Here is a 4,175-nt window from a genome sequence, read left to right as displayed (position 1 = left end):
TCCACCAAAACATATTCCTCTTCTCCCATCTAAACTTTTCGCGATAATCTCTTCAAGGTATACGTTAAACAGCAGTGAGGAAAGGCAATAACCTTGTCTAACACCTCGTCCAATGTTGCTTCCTTCTGACATTTCATTTCCAGTCCTTATCCTTACTTTCTGGTGTAAATATAGTGTCTGTACCAGTCGTCTCTCGTTCCAATCTACTCCTTTCCTCTTCAAGATATCCATCAGCTTGTTCCATTGAACTCTGTCAAAAGCCTTTTCTAAATCTATAAAAACAGCAAAGACTTCTCTACCCTTTTCCATATATCTTTCCCCTATAGTTCTTAGCAGGCCAATAGCATCTCGTTCCTTTTCCTCTTCTAAATCCGAACTGCTCCTCTGCAATCCCTCTATCTATCTTGCCATGTAACCTTCTATTCAACACTCTCAGCAAGACCTCAGCTGCACTAGAAATTAGACTGACGGTCCGGTGCTCTTCACATTTTTTAGTGTTTCTCTTTTTCTCTATTGGTATCATAACTGTTGCAACGAAGTCCTCAGGCCATTCCCCTTTGTCATATATCTCGTTACAGAGGTAGACTATTTATTTCTTGCCTTGTTTCCCAGGCTCTTCAACAGTTCTGCTGGCAAATCATCTATTCCTCATGCCTTCCTATTCTTCATCTCCTTCAGCGCCTTTTCTACTTCTGCTTCCAAGACGGTAAATCCCTTTCCATCTTCCGGCACATATTGCTCCTCTTCAACCTTAATATCTCTTTGCATTTCATCCCCCTTACACAGACATTCAATATATGAGACAGGCCAAATATCCTCAGACTCAACAATACTAATAATTGCAATTACAAAGAAAATAGCTTCCGACAAATGTGAATATTACCGAATTATCAGTTTAATAAACAATAGTTACAAAATACTAACACGAATTCTCTATAGAAGAATGGAATGACTGGTAGAAGCCAACGTTGGGAGAGATAAGTCTGGATACAGGAAAATGATCGTGAGGCATTGATAGCAGTTCGGCCACCGAGTGTCAGTCTTTCTTCAGTAACGCTACATTTTGCAACTTGCGTGTCGTTGATGAAGAAATAATAGTGAGGAGAGCACGACAGCCAGTTCACAAGCGGTGGAAATCTGCACCCGGGGCGGGGATCGAACGCGGGCAAGCTGGATGGTAGGCAAATACGTTACCATTTATTTATTTATTTATTTATTTTTGCATTTTGTTCGTTGTTGATCGAAGTGTTTGGTCGTTGCGGACGTCACATGACATCCGTTATAGTTTATTTCTTGATCCTTCCACTCAGTTTTTTTTTTTTAATTACAGAAAGCAACCAGCTCTCTGACCGAACACGCTGAGCTACCGTGCCGGCAGCTATATGCCCCGGGTGAGGATCGAACTCACGACCTTAAGATTATGAAACTTACGCGCTGCCTACTGCGCTACCGAGACGATATTCAGCCAAGCAGCCGGCCATGGATATAATTACGCAAGTCTATACTGGCTGTAATATTTATCTTATAAAATAGGTTAAGGAAAGGCAAACTTATGTTTATAGCATTGGTAGCTTTTGACAATGTTTTGAAGGCAGCAGGGGTACAATAACGGGAGCGAACGGCTATTTACGACTGGTACAGAAACCAAAGTGTAGTTATGAGTAGAGGGGCGTGAAAGGGACGTAGTGGTTGAGAAGGGAGTAAGAAAAGATTGTAGCCTATCCCCGATGTTATTCAATCTGTACATTCAGTAAGCAGTAAAGGAAACCAAAGAAAAATTTGGAGTAGGATTAAAGTTCACGGAGAAGAAATAAGAACTCTTAGGTTTGCGATAACACTGTAACTCTATCAGAGACAACAGAGGACTTGGAAGAGCAGTTGAGCGGAATTGATAGTTTCTTGAAAGGAAGATATAAGGTGTACACCAACAAAAGCAAAACAAGGATAATGGAATGTAGTCGAATTAAATCAAGTCGCACTACACACTCCTAGCGTCAGAAATGCGTACTACACAAGCTCCGCCCACGGCAGCGTTATTCCGGTTTTCTTGGGTACCCCCTAGTATTAACGCAGACTGTCCACCAAGTGTATTGGCAGAATTCACTTTTGCCCTGTTGTAAAGTTCATGCTTACTTCAGAAATGAGAATGTTTTGTGTTTTGCTAACTACGAATACGTAGTACAGTAGAGCAATCAAGTGCCCTACGCATGAACCAGTCCTACAAATACTATTTTAACATAAGAGCATTTAAATAGAACATAGATTTGAAAATTACATGCACAGATTAACAGGAAATACGAATAAATATTTACATTGCTGTATAACCAAAGAATAAAGTGCCAGCCGATGTGGCCGAGTGGTTCTAGGCGCTTCAGTCTGGAACCGCGTGACCGCTACGGTCGGAGGTTCGAATCCTGCCTCGGGCATGGATGTGTGTGATGTCCTTAGGTTAGTTAGGTTTAAGTAGTTTTAAGTTCTAGGGGACTGATGACCACAGATGTTAAGTCCCATAGTGCTCAGAGCCATTTTTGAAGTGACCTTGGGCCAGTTAGCGCTCAACGTGTCCGCAGTTAGTTCAGTCACTGGTGTAACTAACTGCGCTGGCGCCGGGGCGTTCCATAGAAGGTTGTTTGGGCGGCGGATACGCATCACGGCGGCGTCGTTCTCTCAACAGTCCAACAGTAAACTATCGAGGTAGACATTCGAGAAGCGTTTGCTGCGCGCCATTTAGAACGGTGTTAACACTGGAAACATTTATAGCGTTCGGGCGCCGGTACTTGTAGCACGCATCCAACATCTGTTGCTTCGTCCGTGTGTGTGTGTGTCAGCTTGTGAGCTCTGACCATCCAGTAAAGGGGAAAATCAGAAAGCACCGTCTTCCCCCCCCTCGAGCGCGTGGGCATGTAATCAATGCAAAACATTTTCAGCAGAGCTAGAAATTTGCAAATTGTTCTGCACAGTGGTGCAGAGTCGCAAGTATAAATTTCACGAACTGCGAATCTTGTTTAATAACAAAGTAATCGGTCACAAATACGTTCGAGAAGCATTATTTCATTGCCATGGCCGGTTTCTGGCCGTTATGTCGATCGTCAGGTCTGGAATATTGGACCGAAACTGCTCCCCTCCACAACAAAAACATGGTTCTAATGGCTCTGATCACTATGGGACTTATCTGCTGAGGTCATCACTCCCCTAGAAATTAGAACTAATTAAACCTAACTAACCTAAGGATATCACACACATCCATGCCCGAGGCAGGAATCGAACCTGCGACCGTAGCGGCCACGCGGTTCCAGACTGTAGCACCTAGAACCGCTTGGCCACTCCGGCCGGCCCTCTACAACAGCTACGACAAAAGAGAACGAATAGAGTTTAACGTTCCATGGACAACTAGGGCATTATATAGGGAGCACAAAGTTGGTCTGTTTCAAGGATGGGGAAACAAATCGGCCGTGCCGTTTTGAAGGGACCACCCAGACATTTTCCTTATGGCCAGACGGGGTCTGAACCATTATCCTCCCACGTGCGGGTCCAGTGTGCTAACCACTGCACCACCTCACGTGGTCAACAGCCACGTAGCATCACAAGATCCAGAATGAGCAAAATAACATTTAAATCTGCGATCTTTTTACGCTCTTAATCGTAATTTCATAGATACCAAAAATTCCCGGCTTGAGATAAATGTAGCAACGGAGTAGCACTGCTATCGCTCGCATTCAGTACACTTAGCGTCCGCAGCTCGTGGTCTTGAGATAGTGTTCTCGCTTCACGCGCACAGGGCCCCGGGTTCGATTCCCAGCGGGGTCAGGGATTATCTCTGCCTCGAGATCACTGGGTGTTGTGTGTCTTTCATCATCATTGATTCGCAATTGCAATTTCGGCGGCCGACCACTCCACATGGGGTCTCCCGGCCAACAATGCCGTACGATCATTTCATTTCAGTACACTGAGCATACATTCACAAAGTACCCAATGATGCCAATACTTCTAAACGCGTTAGGTTTGTCTTACTGTTGCTTTTGTTCAAATAAAATCATGTTTTCGTAATTTTATGCTAGAACACTGAATAATCGCAATCAAATATCGCAACTAAAATATAATTTAACAATACGGCTTACAGGTTAAGGCATTCCCTTCAGAGGTACTTCTCTTATTGCAATTGAAATATACGACAT

General features: G+C 43.7%; 1 non-coding gene across 1 annotated transcript; it reads right to left on the bottom strand.

The window, feature by feature from the left end:
- Window positions 1–1,383: 1,383 nt before the first annotated feature.
- Window positions 1,384–1,456, bottom strand: Trnam-cau. Its single transcript has one exon. It is a non-coding gene; the product is annotated as a tRNA-Met (tRNA).
- Between the last annotated feature and the right edge of the window lie 2,719 nt (window positions 1,457–4,175).

Source organism: Schistocerca americana, chromosome 1, assembly GCF_021461395.2.
Source record: "Schistocerca americana isolate TAMUIC-IGC-003095 chromosome 1, iqSchAmer2.1, whole genome shotgun sequence".
NCBI lineage: Eukaryota > Metazoa > Arthropoda > Insecta > Orthoptera > Acrididae > Schistocerca > Schistocerca americana.
Note: the sequence above shows the minus strand (reverse complement) of the source record. Positions and strands in the feature narration are given on the sequence as shown.